The sequence below is a fragment of the Triticum dicoccoides genome, chromosome 4A (genome assembly GCF_002162155.2).
Source record: "Triticum dicoccoides isolate Atlit2015 ecotype Zavitan chromosome 4A, WEW_v2.0, whole genome shotgun sequence".
Classification (NCBI taxonomy): Eukaryota; Viridiplantae; Streptophyta; class Magnoliopsida; order Poales; family Poaceae; genus Triticum; species Triticum dicoccoides.
This window is the reverse complement of record NC_041386.1, coordinates 408,085,934-408,109,396: the sequence shown is the minus strand read 5'-3', so window position 1 is coordinate 408,109,396 and position 23,463 is coordinate 408,085,934.

Genomic DNA, 23,463 nt, shown 5'->3' with positions numbered 1-23,463 from the left:
CGCCATCACAAGCTCTCACGGTCAACGAAGGATATTCCTTCTCCCGGAAAGACCCGATCAGTTTTGGAATCCCGGTTACAAGACATTTCGACAGTGGTAAAACAAGACCAGCAAGACCACCCGACTGTGCCGAAAAATCACGTTAGGAGCTGCACTTATCTCGTTCTCAGGGCACACAGGATTGTCCAAACTTCCGGTAGGCCAGCCTAGAGTTTCCCCTGGTGGCCACCGACGGTTGACAAGTTGGACCAACACACAGAGGAGCACTGGCCCGGGGGGGGGGGGTTAAAATAAAGATGACCCTTGAGTCTGCAGAACCCAAGGGAAAAAGGCTTAGCTGGCAAATGTAAAACGAAGGTTGGGCCTTGCTGGAGGAGGTTTATTCAAAGCAAACTGTCAAGGGGTCCCATAATCCCCAACCGCGTAAGGAACTCAAAATCAAGGAACATAACGTCGGTATGACGGAAACTAGGGAGGCAAGAGTGGAACAAAACACCAGGCAAAAGGCCGAGCCTTCCACCCTTTACCAAGTATATAGATGCATTAATTAAATAAGAGATAATATGATATTCCAACAATATCCATGTTCCAACATGGAACAAACTTCAGCTTCACCTGCAACTAGCAATGCTATAAGAGGGGCCGGGCAAAAGCGGTAACATAGCCAGACAATGGTTCTAGGAAGGTGGGTTAGAGGCTTGACATGGCAATATGTGAGGCATGATATAACAAGTGGTAGGTAACGTGACATGGCGATAGAGCGAATAAATAGCAAGAAAAGATAGAAGTGATATCGAGGGTATGGTAACCTTGCCTGATATCCCGCAAGGAAGACGAACGAGGCCATGAAGAAGACAAACAGATGTAGTCGGACGAATCCTCACAACTCAGAAACGAAACCAAAACTAACGAGAGAAGCAAAACGGAAAGAAGCAAGCAACATGGTAAACCAACAAGCATAAACATGGCATGATGCACAATCAAGTATGATGCATGTCCGGTTTTGAGAGGCATGTCATGGCAAAGTGCACAAGTGGAGCTCAATATGCAACGAGTTGCATGTTATGTACTGAACAATATTAAATTTTGTTAAACATGGCAAGAGGTGAACATATATAAACTAACTATCTAGGCAAGTTTAAATGAGGCCGAAAAGAACAAACAACAATTCTGGTAAATCCTCATGTGTCATTTAGCAATTTAAGCAAACAATAATTAAACATTCTCTATGTTGCTATCATGATGCGGATGACATTTGCAAGTTTTATGTTATTTCTATGAAAATGTTGATAAGAGCATGTTATGAAGCATTTGTCATTGTGGCAGAAACGAAAAGGGGTGCCACGGCAACGAATCCAAAAATGATGCCACGACAACATATCGGTTCTGGTAGCTCATGGAGATACTGGTGCAAAGGAAGTGTGGCGGGAGCGTGCAAAAGATGGTGGGGTGATCCCGGTTACCGAGTTACCACGGGTGGACGGCATGGCAACGAAGAGGAACAACTAACGTTCACGGGTGAATACAACATCTAAACATGCATCTCATACAACACACATGCATTCATACACGGGCGGTCGTCTCGGGGTTATACCTTTGAAGCGTGCATTTTCAGAATGGATCGAGTCGGTGCGAAGTAGAGGAAGTAGACATTCTCGTGACGGTCGTAGGGGAAGTAGTGGTACTTTAGGTCCTCGGTGATGGTAGTGGAAGTAGTGGTTCACGAGTCGAAGAGGAAGTAGTCATTCATGTTCGGGAAGCGGTGGAGGTATGGGTCTTCAACAACTGTCGTTGTACACGCTCCGAGGTCGTCGGTAGAAGTTCTCGCATGCTCTAGGGTCGTAGGTAGAGGTTCTCGCGATCTCGGCGATGGTAGTGGTACCCGTTTTCGTAAATGTCCGGGGTCGTGGATAGTTGAGCACAGTCGTTGTTGGACTTGACGAATCCGAGGCCTCTGGGCGTAGTGGTACATGTTCATTTTCGAAGAGGTACTTGGCGTTCTTCGTCTCGCGGTGTAGTCGAACTTGGAGCTTTGTGGAACTTGAGGAATCCAAAGCCTTCGAGGTCATCATCGAACTTGGTTTAAAACACGGTGTTGGTAGTGGTACTTGGCTGGTCGTTGAACTTGACGAAATCCATTTGTAGGTAGCCGTCTGTGGTCGTACTCATGTTGTGCAACACGATGGTCCCGAGTGAGCAGTAGCAAGGTGGCGATCGTGGTGGTCAGCGGCAAAAGTAGGCACGGGGCTCGTCTGGTTCCCGGCCAGATCTGAGCCGATGGGACTCCATGGGGCGGCAGCCATGGCATTCCCGATAGGCGGGTGAGGCAGCGCATACATTGGGAGGGGCACGGCGCGTGAGGAGGCCCTGCCTGGCGGCTGTGGATGCGAATGAGGGGGAGGCTCATGAGGAACTCCGGCGAGGAACGAGATGACGCGCTGGTCGAGGGGTCGTTGTGTCGAGCTCGGGAAGGAGGCCGAGCGCTGCGGGCGCGCGACGACGGCTGCCGGAGCTCGGGCGGATGCTGCATGGAGGAGCTACGACGGCTGGGAGACGAAGCCGAGCTTGATGACGAGGAGGCCATGGTCGTGGGCGCGCGAGGAATAGAAGAAGGAGGCGAGCGCGAGGTGACTGACGGAGGCGGCTCGGGGCATCGGGCTGGCCATGGCACCATGGGGAAAAGGAGGCTGCACAGGCAGGGTGTAGCACGACAGCAGGACGGCGGCGGCTGCATGGGAGGTGAGGGCGGCGGAGCAAGCTCGCCGCGAGGATGACCGGGAGCAGGGGCGGGCGCTGCCCTCGACGCTGGAGGAAGGAGGGGAACGAGGGGTGAGGGAGAGAGTGGGGGTTCGGGAGAGATGGGGATCGAGAAGGACGAGAGGTGGCGGCGCTGGGGGTCGAGAGGGAGTGGGTTCGGTCGGGTTAGGGCTAGGATAGGAAGGGGGGTCGGCTGGGCCTTGGCCTTGGGCCGTGAAGTAGGACGGGCCGGCCTGGCTAATGGGCTATAGGAATACTAGGGAGAGAGAGAAGGAGAGGGGCCAACCTGGAAAGCTGAATTGGGCTTCCATTTAAAAAAATAAAGAGAACGTTGGAGAAAAGAAAGAGAGAGTTAGAAAAAGAATTGGACCAATAGGGATATTTTCCTTGGACCAAGAAAATATGAAGGACTTACCAAAATGGTTGGAAGAGGTTTTGGCAAACTAAATCCACACTCATTTGAATTTAATTCAAATGGGTTTGGATAGAAAGTGGGTGAGGAAGGTCCAGAATTGATGAGGTTTTAGAGGAGCCTCGATAAGAAGTGACAAGAATTGTTGGGAAAGTTTGGGGACCAAACTTGAAATAGAATAGGCATGGGAATTAAATTGCAAGTGTGTTATGGTAAATTCCAAACAAATGGAATATTTATAATAGCTCCATAACTATTAGGAGGTTAAGTTATAAAGAGAAATCACCATGTGAATTCCCTCGATGTAGATAGATCAAAAGATCTATGCAATTTATTTAGTTGGGTTTTAAAAAAAATGAAAAGACATGATGGCATGATGACATGATGCAATGCACATGATGCAATGATGAATGCAACATACCAAACAAATCACACGACGAAACCCAGAATCCATGGAAGGTATCTGGAGCGCCAGACTTGGGGCGTCATAGTTCATGCCCCGGCACATCTTGGAGAGATCGATTGATGTTGAGAGATCAATTGCGTGTCGTGCAAGGAGATAAAGGTTTGGTATGTTTAGATGATAGAAATGGCCCACGGAAGGGGGGTCTATGGGGATCAGAGGGAGTATATTGTACGTTCATAAGCGAAACGAACGTATTGTACCCACCCCAGTCCTCTTTCAATCGATCTCCGGACCGCGAGATGAAATCGAGACAAAACGAGTGGGCGCATGTGTGATACCTAAGGCGGATTCAAAATTTTGAACCGGTGATCATAGCATCTGCAAATCATATATAAAGGGTATTCAATGTTCGTTTCACTTTTGAACGTGCAATATAATCCATCCAATCCTTTCTAATTTACATATAAGTTTTATGTGTAGTCAAAGTATCTCTACTTTGATCAAACTTACAGAAAAAAATACTCCTAGGTTTGTATTCAAACAGAGATGGTTTCCAATTTGTTTTCAACCACGTGAATGTGCTTGTTCTCGCGCATGCTCTTCCTACTAGGATTTCGCCACGTATAGCCAGTCCAATAGTAACTTTTTTAAGCTCCCTTTCCAATAGTACTAGTGGAGTACTGACAACATCTGTAGTAGAGTATGCAGTGCTCATAGTACTCCCTTCTTCCATTTATATAGGGCCTAAGAGCAAGTCTAATAAGGCCTGGTCAGCAGGCTATAAGACTTATCATGTCACTAAAATCCTACTTGGAGGAGTGAGAAGAGAGGAGAGAGAGTGAAGCGGGCTCTTATATTCTACAACCCGGCTATAACACATAGATCAGGAAAAAATAGTATGCATGCAACTCTTTTCCAATCATATACCTTGCTCATGCAAATATTAAATGCTTAGAGCCAACCTAATAGCCATTCTAAGAGCCAACTTGCATGGCACTTTTGCCTATGTGAAGGAGAGAGATGTGAAAAAGTAAGGGGAGTGAGCTAATACAATAAATATGAATAAAGAGATAGAGAGGAGATGGGAAAAGGTACTAATACAATAGCCAACCTTATATATTATTTTTTGCAGGAAATAGCCAACCTTATAGCGCATACTATTGTATGAGTGCATATAGATGATCGCTATAGATGACGTGGCAGTTCCTTATAGCCATCGTGTGGCTATATTATTAACCATGCTCTAATGCGTTTTTCAAAACCGCCGCCGACTATTGACAAGTTTAATAGTACATGAGATGTATAATGTGAAAATTATATCATTGGAAGCTCCTTTCGCATACGAATTTGACTGTATTCTTTGTGTAAGTAGCATGTAATGTATTATTACTCTAACATTTGGTCAAAGTTATCCTTGAAAAACGCATTAGGCCATGTAGATGGAAGGAGGGAGTAGTAGTGGATCCTCTGACGTAGGAATCCCTGCCTTACCCTCCCTTTCGGTCACTTACTGGCAGACCCCATGCTAGCTAGGCCCCGCATGTCAGTTACTCAATGGGTTCGTCCATGTCAGGGGATCCTCATCCGTAGTATACTCCCTCAGTTTTTATTTACTCCGCATGAAATGGAGGGAGTGGTAGTATAAATGACGCGGGCGGGGGAGGGGGAGGGACGTCGGTTTTCTCTCAACTCCGGTCCCACAAGCAAGCGAAAACACAAGATGAAGCGCGTACCATTCGGTGAGCGGCGTGGAGAGTCCAGTGTGCCATGGTGCTACACGAACGCGACAAGAGCGATGTACAGTCAAAACCGATTGACTGGTCATCACCGGAACCACTATTCACACCAGAACCTTCGCTGCTCGGCCTACCCCAGCCACTGCCCCAAAACCACACCTCCTCTCCAGCCCATTCCCCCACCTTTCAAACCCCTAGCCCGCATCAAGCGTCCATAGTTCGTTGGAAAGCCGTGGTGCGCCGCAAGATCACATACTACAAGATGCTGACGCTGGAGCGCCATGCAGAAATCGTGGCGACGGCCGGCACCACAGACCTCTGTTCCCAAGCTCGCTTTACGGTGGGACAATCTCTGAGTTCTCTGGAGCCAAGCTACGAGGAGGAGGAAGCCGATCCAATGTTCATGGCGGAGGTCGCGGCGCAGAAGGCCCCCGATGCGTATGAGACAATGGACGTCGACTTCGTGCCGGCGTCCAGGTCCCTCATGGTGCAGGCGGACCAGCAGTTCAACCTAGCAATACTAAAGGAGGACCGGGAGGCAGAGGTTCAACTCGACGTGGAGCGCGCGCATGCCGCTGCCATCGAGGCTCTCCTGCAGGTGGAACCGGATGTCATGGATTGTTGGGGAACGTTGCAGAAAATTAAAATTTTTCCTATGGTTTCACCAAGATCCATCTATGAGTTCATCTAAGCAACGAGTCAAGGGAGAGAGTTTGCATCTACATACCACTTGTAGATCACGTGCGGAAGCTTGCAAGGTGATGATGTAGTCGTACTCGACGTGATCCAAATCACCGATGACCAGCGCCGAACGGACGGCACCTCCGCGTTCAACACACGTACGGGACGGGAGACGTCTCCTCCTTCTTGATCCAGCAAGGGGGAAGGAGAGGTTGATGAAGATCCAGCAGCACGACGGCGTGGTGGTGGATGCAGGGCGTCACAGCAGCAGGGCTTCGCCGAGACTACGAGGGAGAGACGTAACGGGGGGAGATGGAGGCGCCAGGGGCTGGTGTATGAAGTCCCTCCTCTCCCCCACTATATATAGGGGTGCCAAGGGGGGGGGGCGCCGACCCTAGTAGATGAGATCTACTAGGGGGGGCGGCGGCCTAGGGGAGGTTTCCCTCCCCCCAAGGCACCTAGGGGTGCCTTCCACCACTAGGACTCCTCCTAGGGGGAAACCCTAGGCGCATGGGCCTATAGGGGCTGGTGCCCTTGGCCCATGAAGGCCAAGGTGCACCCCCTACAGCCCATGTGGCCCCCCGGGACAGGTGGCCCCACCCGGTGGACCCCCGGGACCCTTCCGGTGGTCCCGGTACAATACCGATAACCCCGAAACTTGTCCCGATGCCCGAAATAGCACTTCCTATATATAATTCTTTACCTCCGGACCATTCCGGAACTCCTTGTGACGTCCATGATCTCATCCGGGACTCCGAACAACATTCGGGTTTCTGCATATACATATCTTCATAACCCTAGCGTCACCGAACCTTAAGTGTGTAGACCCTACGGGTTCGGGAGACATGCAGACATGACCGAGACGCTCTCAGTCAATAACCATCAGCGGGATCTGGATACCCATGATGGCTCCCACATGCTCCTCGATGTTGTCATCGGATGAACCACTATGTCGAGGATTCAATCAAACCCTGTATGCAATTCCCTTTGTCAATCGGTACGTTACTTGCCCGAGACTCGATCGTCGGTATCCCAATACCTTGTTCAGTCTCGTTACCGGCAAGTCACTTTACTCGTACCGTAATGCATGATCCCGTGTCCAACACCTTGGTCACATTGAGCTCATTATGATGATGCATTACCGAGTGGGCCCAGAGATACCTCTCCGTCATACGGAGTGACAAATCCCAGTCTCGATCCGTGTCAACCCAACAGCTACTTTCGGAGATACCTGTAATGCACCTTTATAGTCACCCAGTTACGTTGTGACGTTTGATACACCCAAGGCACTTCTACGGTATCCGGGAGTTACACGATCTCATGGTCTAAGGAAGAGATACTTGACATTGACAAAGCTCTAGCAATACGAACTACACGATCTTTTATGCTATGCTTAGGATTGGGTCTTGTCCATCACATCATTCTCCTAATGATGTGATCCCGTTATCAACGACATCCAATGTCCATAGTCAGGAAACCATGACTATCTGTTGATCACAACAAGCTGGTCAACTAGAGGCTTACCAGAGACATATTGTGGTCTAAGTATTCACACGTGTATTACGATTTCCGGATAATACAGTTATAGCATGAATAAAAGACAATTATCATGAACAATGAAATATAATAATACTTTTATTATTGCCTCTAGGGCATATTTCCAACAGTCTCCCACTTGCACTAGAGTCACCAATCTAGTTACATTGTGATGAATCGAACACCCATAGAGTTCTGGTGTTGATCATGTTTTGCACGCGAGAGAGGTTTAGTCAGCGGATCTGCGACATTCAGATCTGTGTGCACTTTGCAAATCTCTATGTCTCCATCTTGAACATTTTCACGGATGGAGTTGAAACGACGCTTGATGTGCCTGGTCTTCTTGTGAAACCTGGGCTCCTTTGCAAGGGCAATAGCTCCAGTGTTGTCACAGAAGAGTTTGATCGGCCCCGACGCATTGGGTATGACTCCTAGGTCGGTGATGAACTCCTTCACCCAAATCGCTTCATGTGCTACCTCCGAGGCTGCCATGTACTCCGCTTCACACGTAGATCCCGCCACGACGCTCTGCTTGCAGCTGCACCAGCTTACTGCTCCACCATTCAACATATACACGTATCCGGTTTGTGACTTAGAGTCATCCAGATCTGAGTCGAAGCTAGCGTCGACGTAACCCTTTACGACGAGCTCTCCGTCTCCTCCATAAACGAGAAACATGTCCTTTGTCCTTTTCAGGTACTTCAGGATATTCTTGACCGCTGTCTAGTGTTCCTTGCCGGGATTACTTTGGTATCTTGCTACCAAACTTACGGCAAGGTTTACATCGGGTCTGGTACACAGCATGGCATACATAATAGATCCTATGGATGAAGCATAGGGGATGACACTCATCTCTTCTTTATCTTTTGCCGTGGTCGGTGACTGAGCTGAGCTCAGTCTCATACCTTGTAACATAGGCAAGAACCCCTTCTTGGACTGATCCATTCTGAATCTCTTCAAAATCTTATCAAGGTATGTGCTTTGTGAAAGACCTATGAGGCGTCTCGATCTATCTCTATAGATCTTGATGCATAATATATAAGCAGCTTCTCCAAGGTCCTTCATTGAAAAACACTTATTCAAGTAGGCCTTAATGCTGTCCAGAAATTCTATATTATTTCCCATCAGGAGTATGTCATCTACATATAATATGAGAAATGCTACAGAGCTCCCACTCACTTTCTTGTAAACGCAGGCTTCTCCATAAGTCTGCATAAACCCAAACGCTTTGATCATCTCATCAAAGCGAATGTTCCAACTCCGAGATGCTTGCACCAGTCCATAAATGGATCGCTGGAGCTTGCATACTTTGTTAGCGTTCCGAGGATCGACAAAACCTTCCGGCTGCATCATATACAGTTCTTCCTTAAGATGCCCGTTAAGGAATGCTGTTTTGACGTCCATCTGCCATATCTCATAATCATAGTATGCGGCAATTGCTAACATGATTCGGACGGACTTTAGCTTCGCTACGGGAGAGAATGTCTCGTCGTAGTCAATCCCTTGAACCTGTCGATAACCCTTAGCGACAAGTCGAGCTTTATAGATGGTAACATTACCATCCGCGTCCGTCTTCTTCTTAAAGATCCATTTGTTTTCTATCGCTCGCCGATCATCGGGCAAGTCTATCAAAGTCCATACTTTGTTTTCATACATGGATTCTATCTCGGATTTCATGGCTTCAAGCCATTTGTTGGAATCCGGGCCCGCCATTGCTTCTTCATAGTTCGAAGGTTCATTGTTGTCTAACAACATGATTTCTAGGATAGGGTTGCCGTACCACTCTGGTGCGGAACGTGTCCTTGTGGACCTACGAAGTTCAGCAGTAACTTGATCCGAAGTACCTTGATCATTATCATGGTTTTCCTCTTCAGTTGGTGTGGGCATCACAGGAACGGTTTCCTGTGCTGCGTCACTATCCCGCTCAAGAGGTAGTACTTCATCGAGTTCTACTTTCCTCCCACTTACTTCTTCCGAGAGAAACTCTTTTTCCAGAAAGCATCCGTTCTTGGCAACAAAGATCTTGCCTTCAGATCTTAAGTAGAAGGTATACCCTACAGTTTCCTTAGGGTATCCTATGAATACGCATTTTTCCGACTTGGGTTCGAGCTTTTCAGGTTGAAGTTTCTTGACATAAGCTTCGCATCCCCAAACTTTTAGAAACGACAGCTTAGGTTTCTTTCCAAACCATAATTCATACAGTGTCGTCTCAACGGATTTAGACGGTGCCCTATTTAAAGTGAATGTAGCTGTCTCTAGAGTGTATCCCCAAAATGATAGCGGTAAATCGGTAAGAGACATCATAGACCGCACCATATCCAATAGAGTGCGATTACGACGTTCAGACACACCGTTTCGCTGAGGTGTTCCAGGCGGCGTGAGCTGTGAAACGATTCCACATTTCTTTAAGTGTGTACCAAATTCGTGACTTAAGTATTCTCCTCCACGATCTGATCGTAAGAATTTTATCTTTCGGTCACGTTGATTCTCCACCTCATTCTGAAATTCCTTGAACTTTTCAAAGGTCTCAGACTTGTGTTTCATTAAGTAGACATACCCATATCTACTCAAGTCATCTGTGAGAGTGAGAACATAACGATATCCTCCGCGAGCCTCAACGCTCATTGGACCGCACACATCGGTATGTATGATTTCCAACAAGTTGGTTGCTCGCTCCATTGTTCCGGAGAACGGAGTCTTGGTCATTTTGCCCAAGAGGCATGGTTCGCACGTGTCAAACGATTCATAATCAAGAGACTCTAAAAGTCCATCGGCATGGAGCTTCTTCATGCTCTTGACACCAATGTGACCAAGGCGGCAGTGCCACAAGTATGTGGGACTATCGTTATCAACTTTAAATCTTTTGGCATCTACACTATGAACATGTGTAATATTACGCTCGAGATTCATTAAGAATAAACCATTGACCATCGGAGCATGACCATAAAACATATCTCTCATATAAATCGAACAACCATTATTCTCAGACTTAAATGAGTAGCCATCTCGTATTAAACGAGATCCTGATACAATGTTCATGCTCAAACTTGGCACTAAATAAAAATTATTAAGGTTCAAAATTAATCCCGTAGGTAAATGTAGAGGCAGCGTGCCGACGGCGATCACATCGACTCTGGAACCATTCCCGACGCGCATCGTCACCTCGTCCTTTGCCAGTCTCCATTTATTCCGCAGCTCCTGCTGTGAGTTACAAATATGAGCAATGGCACTGGTATCAAATACCCAGGAGTTACTACGATTACTGGTAAGGTACACATCAATCACATGTATATCAAATATACCTTTGGTGTTGCCGGCCTTCTTATCCGCTAAGTATTTGGGGCAGTTCCGCTTCCAGTGACCCTTCCCCTTGCAATAAAAGCACTCAGTCTCAGGCTTGGGTCCATTCTTTGACTTCTTCCCGGCAACTGGCTTACCAGGCGCGGCAACATCTTTGCCGTCCTTCTTGAAGTTCTTCTTACCCTTGCCCTTCTTGAACTTAGTGGTCTTATTGACCATCAACACTTGATGTTCTTTCTTGATTTCAGCCTCTGCTGACTTCAGCATTGAGAACACTTCAGGAATGGTCTTTTCCATCCCCTGCATGTTGTAGTTCATCACAAAGCTCTTGTAGCTTGGTGGGAGCGACTGGAGGATTCTGTCAATGACCGCCTCATCTGGGAGGTTAATGTTCAGCTGGGTCATACGGTTGTGCAACCCAGACATCTTTAGGATGTGCTCACTGACAGAACTGTTTTCCTCCATCTTACAACTGTAGAACTTGTCGGAGACATCATATCTCTCGACCCAGGCATGAGCTTGGAAAACTAGTTTCAGCTCTTCGAACATCTCATATGCTCCGTGATGCTCAAAACGCTTTTGGAGCCCCGGTTCTAAGCTGTAAAGCATGCCGCACTGAACGAGGGAGTAATCATCAGCACGAGACTGCCAAGCATTCATAATGTCTTGGTTCTCTGGGACGGGAGCGTCACCTAGCGGTCCTTCTAGGACATATTGTTTCCTGGCAGCTATGAGGATGATCCTCAGGTTCCGGACCCAGTCCGTATAGTTGCTGCCATCATCTTTCAGCTTGGTTTTCTCTAGGAACGCGTTGAAGTTCATGTTGACATTAGCGTTGGCCATTGATCTACAAGACATATTTGCAAAGGTTTTAGACTAAGTTCATGATAATAAAGTTCTAATCAAATTATGAACTCCCACTTAGATTAGACATCCCTCTAGTCATCTAAGTGTTACACGATCCGAGTCGACTAGGCCGTGTCCGATCATCACGTGAGACGGACTAGTCATCGTCGGTGAACATTTTCATGTTGATCGTATCTTCCATACGACTCGTGTTCGACCTTTCGGTCTCCGTGTTCCGAGGCCATGTCTGCACATGCTAGGCTCGTTAAGTTAACCCTAAGTGTTTTCGCTGTGTAAAACTGTCTTACACCCGTTGTATGTGAACGTAAGAATCCATCACACCCGATCATCACGTGCTGCTTAGAAGCGACGAACTGTAGCAACGGTGCACAGTTAGGGGAGAACACTTCTTGAAATTTTATAAGGGATCATCTTATTTACTACCGTCGTCCTAAGTAAACAAGATGCATAATACATAATAAACATCACATGCAATTATATAGTTGTGACATGATATGGCCAATATCATATAGCTCCATTGATCTTCATCTTCGGGGCTCCATGATCATCTTGTCACCGGCTTGACACCATGATCTCCATCATCATGATCTCCATCATCGTGTCTTCATGAAGTTGTCACGCCAACGACTACTTCTACTTCTATGACTAACGTTTAGCAATAAAGTAAAGTAGTTTACATGGCGTTATTCAATGACACGCAGGTCATACAAAAAATAATGACAACTCCTATGGCTCCTGCCGGTTGTCATACTCATCGACATGCAAGTCGTGAATCCTATTACAAAGAACATGATCTCATACATCACAATTCATCATTCATTACAACTTCTGGCCATATCACATCACATGATCAATCGCTGCAAAAACAAGTTAGACGTCCTCTAATTGTTGTTGCATCTTTTACGTGGCTGCAATTGGGTTCTAGCAAGAACGTTTTCTTACCTACGAATCACCACAACGTGATTTTGTCAACTTCTATTTACCCTTCATAAGGGCCCTGTTCATCGATTCCGCTCCAACTAAGGTGGGAGAGACAGACACCCGCCAGCCACCTTATGCAACTTGTGCATGTCAGTCGGTGGAACCGGTCTCACGTAAGCATACGTGTAAGGTTGGTCCGGGCCGCTTCATCCCACAATACCGTTGAGCAAGAAAAGACTAGTAGAGGCAAGTAAGATGACAAAATCCACGCCCACAACAAAATTGTGTTCTACTCGTGCAAAGAGAACTACGCATAGACCTAGCTCATGATGCCACTGTTGGGGAACGTTGCAGAAAATTAAAATTTTTCCTACGGTTTCACCAAGATCCATCTATGAGTTCATCTAAGCAACGAGTCAAGGGAGAGAGTTTGCATCTACATACCACTTGTAGATCGCGTGCGGAAGCTTGCAAGGTGATGATGTAGTCGTACTCGACGTGATCCAAATCACCGATGACCAGCGCCGAACGGACGGCACCTCCGCGTTCAACACACGTACGGGACGGGAGACGTCTCCTCCTTCTTGATCCAGCAAGGGGGAAGGAGAGGTTGATGAAGATCCAGCAGCACGACGGCGTGGTGGTGGATGCAGGGTGTCACAGCAGCAGGGCTTCGCCGAGACTACGAGGGAGAGACGTAACGGGGGGAGGTGGAGGCGCCAGGGGCTGGTGTATGAAGTCCCTCCTCTCCCCCACTATATATAGGGGTGCCAGGGGGGCGCCGGCCCTAGTAGATGAGATCTACTAGGGGGGGCGGCGGCCTAGGGGAGGTTTCCCTCCCCCCCCAAGGCACCTAGGGGTGCCTTCCACCACTAGGACTCCTCCTAGGGGGAAACCCTAGGCGCATGGGCCTATAGGGGCTGGTGCCCTTGGCCCATGATGGCCAAGGCGCACCCCCTACAGCCCATGTGGCCCCCCGGGACAGGTGGCCCCACCCGGTGGACCCCCGGGACCCTTCCGGTGGTCCCGGTACAATACCGATAACCCCGAAACTTGTCCCGATGCCCGAAATAGCACTTCCTATATATAATTCTTTACCTCCGGACTATTCCGGAACTCCTCGTGACGTCCGGGATCTCATCCGGGACTCCGAACAACATTCGGGTTTCTGCATATCCATATCTTCATAACCCTAGCGTCACCGAACCTTAAGTGTGTAGACCCTACGGGTTCGGGAGACATGCAGACATGACCGAGACGCTCTCAGTCAATAACCATCAGCGGGATCTGGATACCCATGATGGCTCCCACATGCTCCTCGATGTTGTCATCGGATGAACCACTATGTCGAGGATTCGATCAAACCCTGTATGCAATTCCCTTTGTCAATCGGTACGTTACTTGCCCGAGACTCGATCGTCGGTATCCCAATACCTTGTTCAGTCTCGTTACCGGCAAGTCACTTTACTCGTACCGTAATGCATGATCCCGTGTCCAACACCTTGGTCACATTGAGCTCATTATGATGATGCATTACCGAGTGGGCCCAGAGATACCTCTCCGTCATACGGAGTGACAAATCCCAGTCTCGATCCGTGTCAACCCAACAGCTACTTTCGGAGATACCTGTAATGCACCTTTATAGTCACCCAGTTATGTTGTGACGTTTGATACACCCAAGGCACTTCTACGGTATCCGGGAGTTACACGATCTCATGGTCTAAGGAAGAGATACTTGACATTGACAAAGCTCTAGCAATACGAACTACACGATCTTTTATGCTATGCTTAGGATTGGGTCTTGTCCATCACATCATTCTCCTAATGATGTGATCCCGTTATCAACGACATCCAATGTCCATAGTCAGGAAACCATGACTATCTGTTGATCACAACAAGCTGGTCAACTAGAGGCTTACCAGGGACATATTGTGGTCTAAGTATTCACACGTGTATTACGATTTCCGGATAATACAGTTATAGCATGAATAAAAGACAATTATCATGAACAATGAAATATAATAATACTTTTATTATTGCCTCTAGGGCATATTTCCAACATGGATGTGAACCGGGCGGCGGAGGCTCAACTCGACACGGAGCGCACAGATACCGCTGCCATCGAGGCCCTCCTGCAGGCGGAACCGGACGTCCTCGACTTGAACCGAGCAGTGGAGGCTCAACTCGACGCGGAGCTCGCGGATGCCGCTGCCATCGAGGCCCTCCTGGAGGTGGAAACGAACGTCCTAGACTTGAACCGGGTGGCAGAGGCTCAACTCGACTCGGAGCGCGCGGATGCCGCTGCCATCGAGGCCCTCCTGCAGGCGGAACCGGACATCCTCGACTTGAACCGGGTGGTGCTCTCATCCGTGCAGAGCGCCCGCATGCTCCGGATGAACAAGTAGCTGGAGGCCAAGGACAACCACAGTGCAGAGACACACGTCGGCAGCTACAGCTGGTTCGCGCTAGCAGCCAAGGATGACGAGGCCGTCTCGTTCCGCGAGTAGTGATAGTTTATCTTTATGTTGTTGTTTTTAGGGATCTTTTGCTGTGTAAAAACATATATTGTTATGCAAGTCGCCTGACTTTAATCATTTGAGTCAGTCTATCATTTCAGGCGGTTGGATGCATATCCTACGTCTCCTAACCCTTCTTCCTCACCTCTTATTCTTCTTCCCCAATAGACCACCGCACGGGCCGTATGGATCCACCCCAACATGCGGTTGGATAAACATAATGTATGAATGAAAATTATCTGTCAGCGGTAGCACGTGTCAGTGAGGGTGCGTTCCCTTGTTTGGGTTTGCGGCGTGCAAGAGCGACTGTGTGAGGGTGTGGTGCGACCGTGGCGTGCAGGAGCGACCGTGTGAGGGTGCGGTGCGACCGCGACAGCCGTGTGCAAGTGTAGCTCCTTTTCATTTTGAAAACTTTAGGCAAGCTTGCCAAAAATGTGTGGCGAAGTATGGCAATGCAAGGTCTATACCCAAATAGGATAACTACGTGTGTACTAGGAGTACTAGTGTTAAAAAAGAAAGGCGGGGTTTTCCTTCGCGAGATTAATTGATACAAATCCTCGTTTGTCGTGTCAATTAATGCATATATTTTTCTCCAAAGCCCAAAGAGCTAACCATCTCGCTCGTCATCGCTTGATTAATGCAGCGCCATGCAAACAAACCTTCTCACTTCCACATGCATGCAAGGGTATATTAAAGTCCTTGGTTGCTAGTACGAGGCAAACCCCATCAATTTTCCCTCGATTAGTGTTAGTGGCCTTTTGAAAATTGTAATTTTGATATACTGGCCTTGTTTAAAAAAAATGGAGGTAGTAACTATTTGACTTCGTTCCCCGTTGCGGTGATGTCGATGATATCTTGAACATTGTGGTTTGGCGAAGTGCGTTCGACGGAGAACACCATTGAGGGAGACCACGGTAAGTCGTTCACAAGTACCACCTGCAAGCCGAGACAACCCCCTTATTTGCATCCAGGAAGTCCGCTAAACCAAAGGATGCGTAAATGTACTAGTACTACTAGTACACAATAGCGTCGTCCGTCCAGCTGTGCGGTGAGGTGGTTTCTCGAGGAAGACGATGGAGAAGTGGAGTCAGCGAAGAGTGAAATGATGGTTGCTTTGTCCGTGCTTTTTGATTTGATGCCTCATTGCTTTGTGATTTGTGATAGAAGGGACAGGGGAGTAGACTCTATGCTCTATAATGTACATGCGTCCATGCAAGGGAGAAAGAGGAGAGACGTTGCATTTTTCTATTCCTTCAATCAATCAATCAGGGAGCTTCGGTTCCATCTTTTTGGCTTTGACAGCACCATCCACATGGTTCCCATCGATGACCAAAGCTATTTTCACATTTTGTTTTGCTACACATTGTGGATTCCCTTAACCATACCACTTGGTTTTGCTCCTGTGTGCTATCTATACAAATCTCAGTTATATTGATCTAAAAAATTATAGAATCAAGATTAGTAAAAAGGAGGTGATTTTGCCACGTGGATGGCGGGTTCTTATTTTTGGAGGATGTTGGCTTGGTGGTTTTCTAACATGCGGTCCCACGTGTCAGTGCTTTACCAAGCCGATCCGCATCCAACATGAGGCAGAACAACGACAGAAGCAACACGTGGTTAACTTGAAGAAGATGAGGGAGAAGCGGATTCAGCAACAAGTGAAATGATGGTTGCTTCATCCCTCGAACTTCTTTTTTACTAGCATTATTATTACTTCGTCCCTCCAACTTAACTATGGGAAAGGTGCAGCTTTGTAATTTGATGCCTCATTGCTTATTACTACGCTGACGCCATGACTGGGGTACTTCACCCCTGCTGCTCTGCACTGTATTTCGGTATGGCACGTGGAACCGGTAGCTTGATGTCCCACATGTCGGCAAAAGGTACTAGAACATTTATGAAAGCGAGCGCTCCACTCTTACGACGGAGGAGTACACGACATGGCGGCCAAGTGAACTGTCACTTGTACTGTATAGTACTATAGTTTTGTTGTTTCGCATGACCATCGATACAAACCCGATTAAACAGGAAAGGGCAGGATTTTTCCCGCATGGTAGATGATACTGGCCATACATTTCAAAGGCAATTTTAATGTATGCAAACTAAATAATTAAGTAACAATATGATATATAGTAAAACTAAAAACACATATGATTTATTGTGTTAGAGTGTAGTAGTAGTGCTATATTGCATAGTTGTTAGATGTAACATGCGAGAACGTGTAGAGATGTAGTTTTGGAGGGCCTACAGAGAGAAAGCATAATACGGTCACCGAACTTCAGAATACGCTCATTACGGTCACTATATACGTTTTGCGGTGATTATACAGTCACTTGCTCGCCGTTCAACATCGAATTGCACTCTGTTGACCGGACAAATAGTTTGCATGGCACCATGTTGACTAGTTAAGTTGACCACGTTCCTTGTGGGTCCCACCTATCAGTTCACATAGGAAAAAGGGTCAGATAAACACAAATTTACGTAGGTGCGACAAGACTCCAACCCGTGCGCGGGAATCACCTGGTTGTGTATGTGTCTATCAGGGCCTGATGTGTGCGCAAGCACGTGTAGGTTGAGCACTTGAGTGTGAGAGTGTGTGTTGATCGTGTGGTGTGTGCATGCATGCATGTGTGTGTGAGTGTTGCGTGCATGCGTGGCTACGTGTGTACGTGTGAGTGTTGCGTGCGTGTGTGGCTGCATGTGTTCCTGTGAGTGTTGTGTGCATGCAGTTCGTGTGCATGCGTGTGTGTGTGTATAATCACCACACCAGCTCATGTGTGTTAAAACAGACGGCTCAGTGTACCAATACAAGGCCACCTTGTCCACTATGCCCGCGGTCATGAGTTCGAACCACCGTCCAATATTTTTTTTGTCGTTTGTTTTCATTCTTACTAGCAAGATGCCCGTGTGTTGCACGTAACATCAAGATGCATTTGCATGACTAGTTTATCTTGTGACAGAAATGGATGAACGAGGGAAGGCCTTATTTGAAAATGTGGAGAGGTCTGTGGGTACCTTTTTGCAAAATTGCCATAGTTTCCTTCCTATCTGTCAGATATAAATCGGACGGCCTATATTGCAGGATGGCAGGCACACCATCATCACCAATTCTGTTTTTTATAAGTGTGTAGTTATAAGAGTGTAGATGTAGATGCAGAGTAGATACAAGCCGACAGGTGGGCCCAATGGTAGTGAGATAATGTGATGCAACACTAGAGGTGCCATATGGAGCGTTTAACTGGTCAACTAGTCGTGTCTTGAGAAAATACAGAGCTGTAGGGTGAGCCCATGACTATATAATAACCACAAAATGTAAATGGTGGCCGTAATGAGTGGATTCTGATGTCCAATGTACGTATCGTTCTTTCACTTCAAATACAATGATCATCACTGTATATATCGCAAGAGAAAGGTGAAACATGCGTGAATGTGCTAGGGACTTACTTTTAGAGGACCTGGAGATAGTCTGTGTGTGTACGTGAAAGGGGCATAGAGGGGGTGTATGCGACGGAGAGATAGATGCTCTTCGTTTCTCTTTATTATGACTAACTTTATATATAGTATAAAAATATAAAAATTCACAGTGCGGGATAAATATCATTGTGGGCACCATGCAATGCAAATTAACGTTCATACTCGTCCATATAACTTTGTAATGTTGTATATATTTAGAAATTCTAAAAAAATATTGGCCACACTTTATTCAAAAGGAATGTTGTATGCGAAATAAACGCGAAGAGAGGGCTTTTTAGATCAATGGGGTACGTGATGTAACATGTGTGAATGTGTAGTTGATGTACTTGTTAGGACCTAGAGAGGTATGTGTGTGTATTACGTATTCGAGAGAGGTATGGATAGAGGGGCCGGCGGGGGGAGGGGGGCATGGAAGAGATAGCACGAGAAATGAGAGAGATCTAGAGAGAGAGAGATGAATATGATGTCACGGTGAGAGATTCCCTTGAGTGTGTATATGTAAGGGGGGTAGAGGCACGAGGAGAATTTTTTGTGTGGTGTCTATGTTGGTATGTGTGGGTGTGAGAAGATAACGAGACCTGGGGGCAGAGGGTGTGTCACCACGTGAGGTCCGGTGGGTCGAGGTGAGGCCCTTGTACTACTGCAGGATGGTCCAAACGCGACCCTACGATCAGAGACCCTTCGATGAAACTCTGTCCGATGCCATAATCGCAAACGGGGGTGAAAACCCCCGTCAAAAAAGGTGCAAAACGTTTGCGATGACGGATGCATCAAACACATTTCAGATTTTAGTTCCGTGTGCGATGCAGGGCATTTGGTTCAGATCAATTAACTGTTTGGGATGAGGAGGAACAAAAGAAACTGGCAGCCAGATGAAGGTGTGTGTGTGATATATAGCATACAGTTCACTAGGATGAACTGTGTGTGATTAGGCAACACAATGGAAACGGTTCAATTGAACAAGATGTGTGTGATACGCGGCAAACAAGTTTGTAATCAGAAATGTGTGCGAAGACCAATAGTAACAAAGACAATTGCTGTTAATAAGCCGTGTGATTTGCTCTGTCTATAGTAGAATAACATGTATATATATAACTGAAATAAACATCCAATTACATAAGTGACTATACAGATCATTCGCACACACCTCAATAAAAAATTGCGTGCATTCTAAAGTAGGAGAAATGATTGTCTAGCCATCTACTTCCTGTGACGCTCCCACCTACTGCTATGTGGCTCGATCCCTCGTCTGGGTCAGGAAGAAGACAGTTCCTCATGTTAACGATCCGCCTGTACATCTCATAGCTTGTCTACGCGTCCATGGCCGCGTACTTGACATGTTGTTCATCCAGTCTCTTACGCCACACACTGTGCCGACGTTCCTGTCCTTATTGCTCTCATTCTTCATCTTCATGTAGTAGGGGTCGATGATGGCCGAGGCAAGGTCAACTAGGGAGTTCAGTTTGTTTTTTTCGCTGCCCCAAACCTTGTAGTGGCTTTGGATGTTCACAAGATTCGGGCATTTCAAGCATGTAACCTTGAGCACTTCTAGATCGTTGGTGGTGTCCACCGGAATGAAACTGTAGTCGGAGTTGTTGATAAACTTTGAGAAACGCTTGCAAGGCGTTGTGGCCAAGTGGTAGTGGTAGACGAGGACATCATGTCGCACACACAACTGGTCGATGACAACCTTCTGATCATGCCCGGCACGACCCATGGTGTACTCGAGGTCGAAGCCGACCAGTTGGTACTTGTCCTCGGCAAGGAACTGCTCCATAGTTTGGATGGAGCTCTGCACCGAGACCGGATCGTTCGTGTACACCACCGAGAGAGCCTTCCCCCTCACGTGGGTGTCCACGACGTGTTGCATGGTTAACTGCCCACCGTTGTGGTCGGCCGCTGGGAGAGCCATTGGAGCCATGGGGAGCGCCATTGGAACCGCTGGATTTCCTGTCTGTATATGTCCTCGTGGGTGTGCTTATTGTGTCGTGTGAGACGAGAGATGAAGGTAAATGGCCGCAGGATAAAAGGGGTCCAGGCGGCATGGATTCTCGGCACGTCCTCATGGCAGTTTTTCTAGCGGGTAACTGCATCGTCGCGCCGCGCCCGACACAACCGCATGCACAAGAACGTGCATGATCGTGCACCGGCCCCAAACACTGGTAGCGCACATGGAGGGACGAGGGCAGAGCACCCGGAGGGACGCGAGAGGAGAGTGCGCACAGCGGGACGCGAGCAAGGCGCACCACGGCAGCCTGAACCGCAAGCAACCACACACATAGAGCAGTTGAACAAGCAGGAAATTGTCGCCTACAAGCCGGCCAACAGTTGCGTCGCTGCGTAGAGAGCGGCGGTGTGCTACCACCTTCGTATAGTCTATAGTCCCCTTTATTCTGTGCCATACTTTGCCCTGAACTTTAACAAACAAAATGTTAATGCATGTTATAGAAATTATATAATTGGAAACTATGTTCAAATACGAATCCAACTATATAATCTTTGGCGACATGCATTTGTATTTTATTAGTTAAATCATACTTATAAACCAGGATGGGGTATAGTAGGTAATTAAATCGCAAACGTTTTTTATTAACCATATGTGTACGTAGCCTTTCCTCCTCCTCTCGCATGTCTTGTCACCCCGCTACCGCAGACGGCTTATAGCGCAAGCTTGCGCATCGCGCATGGGCGTTCTTTTGGCCAAATGGTGGCGACAATGAATCGTCAGTGAGCCCGTTCCCGCGCAACCTCGCAGGTTCCCGCGCAAGCTTCCCGCCTGACTCGGTGAAATCCCCCAAAATCCCAATGCTTACTGGCCTGCTATAAAAACCGTCACGGCCGGCGAGTCATGCGTCGCATTTTCCGCTCCCTTCGTGTAGCTTATCTCATCTCATTCTCCCACAATCGCCAATGGAACCGGTTCATCATTGTCTCTCAGCCACTCCACCGTCATCAGAGGACAGCTCCAGCTGGGAGGCTACACCGCGGTGGCGGTGCTGTCCCCGGCGTAGTGTAGTGCGCGTGGTGTCCATGTTCGGTCTGTGCGGAACACCCACCACACACTCCGCCGCCGGTGCCCGTCGGCAGATGTTGTCGGCTGTCGTTGCTGCCACACCACTGTCGAAAGCCAAGGCCATCGCCCGCTTCGCCACCGTGGCCCGAAGGCGAGAGGTGGCCGTCGTGGCCTCTACCCCACTACCGGCCACTGTGGCCATCACCCACTCCGCCACCGCGACCCAAAGGAGGGAGGTGGTGGTCGTGGCCGCCACCTCATCATCGACCGCTATGGCCGCCAGCCCACCGTTGACCGCCGGGGTCGTCACCCACTCCACCACCGCTGCCCGAAGGCGGGAGGCGGAGGTGGATGCCTTGTAGGATCGAAAGTATGTCTAGAGGGGGTGATTAGACTACTTGACCAAATAAAAATCTAGCCTTTTCCCAATTTTAGTTCTTGGCAGATTTTAGCTATCTTAGCACAAGTCAAGCAATCTCCACACAATTCAAGCAAGCATGCAAAAGAGTATATGAGCAGCGGAAAGTAAAGCATGCAACTTGGAAGAATGTAAAGGGAAGGGTTTGGAGGATTCAAACACAATTGGAGACATGGATGTTTTTGTCGTGGTTCCGATAGGTGGTGCTATCGTACATCCACGTTGATGGAGACTTCAACCCACGGACGGTAACGGTTGCGCGAGTCCACGGAGGGCTCCACCCACGAAGAAGCAACCTTGTCTATTCCATCATGGTCGTCGCCCACGAAGGACTTGCCTCACTAGCGGTAGATCTTCACGAAGTAGGCGATCTCCTTACCCTTACAAACACCTTGGTTCAACTCCACAATCTTGTCGGAGGCTCCCAAGTGACACCTAGCCAATCTAGGAGACACCACTCTCCAAGAAGTAACAAATGGTGTGTTGATGATGAAATCCTTGCTCTTGTGCTTCAAATGATAGTCTCCCCAACACTCAACGGCGGCAACGGCGGGGAAGAATTCCGTTGACGGCGGCGGAGACCAGCGACAGGAGGCGGCTGGCGACGAGGAGGATGATCCGGAGACCCAGGAGGCAGAGCAAGCTATGCGCGGGCGAAGGGGTTTCGGAGAAATTTCCAAAAAATTTCCCGTGAGTATATATAGCCCGCCCCTTGTCGGTGTGACTGAGTGGAACAACTCGGTGGCACCGAGATTCATAACTGCAAGCAGTTACTGAAACTCGGTGTGACCGAAAGGTTCAAATCGGTTGCACCGAGATTGAAAACCTAGATCGACTTAGTGATCTCGGTATGACCGAAATGGAGGAATCGGTCAGACCGAAAATCACAAAGAAGTTTTGGAAGTTTAAGTCTATGACGAATCGGGGACTCCGAGTGCTCCTCACACAGAGTGGTTCGAATCTGACTTGATCAATTTTTGTGATGTAGCATGAATAGAGTTTGAGACGAGAAAAGCATAGATAGCTAGAGAGAGTTCTTAGGCATTCTTGTCCATCCACTTGGCAAAATAAAATAAAACCAATCAATCAAAACAACAAGTGGATGTCCTCGAATGAGTAAAATATGCAATCAACATGCTCACACAATAAAATGGCAATTGAAATATGTGGCAAAGCATGCACAACCAATTCTAGCATCTATCAAACAATTTGCGATGACTAGGTCATCTATATATGAGTATATTGACTTAGGAGTCAAATGAGAACATTTGATCATAGGTCATACTCATCGTTTAAGCACAAGTGGGGTTACCACTTTTACATAAAGCATTGTTGTGTTCACACCATTAGAGTTGCTTTAGCTCAATTCTTAGAGTAAAGCTCCCCTAGATGTGAGATCCCCCCTAAGAGGGATGAACTAACCTTG